This window comes from Lissotriton helveticus, chromosome 4_1 (assembly GCF_964261635.1).
Source record: "Lissotriton helveticus chromosome 4_1, aLisHel1.1, whole genome shotgun sequence".
Lineage (NCBI taxonomy): Eukaryota > Metazoa > Chordata > Amphibia > Caudata > Salamandridae > Lissotriton > Lissotriton helveticus.
Genome location: NC_136063.1, coordinates 257,354,757 through 257,355,797, shown reverse-complemented (window position 1 = coordinate 257,355,797; position 1,041 = coordinate 257,354,757).

Sequence of the window (1,041 nt, the reverse complement as noted above, 5' to 3'; positions counted from 1 at the left end):
TGGGAATTATTACTGCTCCTGCCCAGATGGCAATGCTATTAGTGAACTGACAGGCAAACCAGGAATTATGTGTATCCTATATATGTGCTCGATTCTTGTTATACATGGAGAAAACATGTTAGTCCAGTAAAAAAAGAGTTTATACAGCAGAAATAGTGAACTTGCATAGTTGAAGGTGCTCTCTTATGTGATAATAAAGAAAAAGGCGGCTCCTTAAGACAAAATATTTGCCTAGGATCACATAATTTGAGATCAGTTCATGGCTCAACTACATTACAGTTAGGTCGAGTAGATTATTCAAGTTACTAGACCTGCAGGTCTAGGAAAGTTTTTATAATTTTCAAGGCCTGTTAGATGTGGGTAAAGGTGAAGAAACTATCAGAAATAATAAATGACACTGTCATATTAATATGTAAGTTGTTGGAAAGATACTCTTGAAGTGGACTCATCTGCCATTCGGCTAGCTTCTCACTGAACAAATACAGCATATAAACACACATATGTAACAATGATTGTGGACAGAAATGTTTAGATTGTAATGGCTTTGAGATGTTGAAATTGTTAAACAGGAAAAAAAACAGCTTAGTTGCTCTACACAACTTAAAAAAACAATGAATGTCAACATAGAGTTGTTTAAGAAGGCTACAGAAAAAACACACAGATGTAGCTCTCTAAAATGGTGGTTAAATTCAGCTGCATTCCATCTAGAAATCAATTCGTGACAGTTACATTTTTCATATTGGTTTGTCAGCACTTATTTTACTGAGTGTGATTGGATAATCAGGATGCAAAGAAATGTAGTTGTTATAACTGCTTACATTAGGCCACCAGGTTAGTTAATATTTTTATGTTTTAGAATTAGGTTAAGTGGTTTTATAAACAATTTAAGAGAATTAAGAATGGTATTACTTACTGTATGCATGGACATTTCTTTTCGCTCTCTCACAGATGTAAGTTGCATGTTTCAAGTACCAGGAATAGTTTTGAACACAGTACCTAAAGATGTAGTTAAAGTTATTGAGGGTAGCCTGCAGCATACCG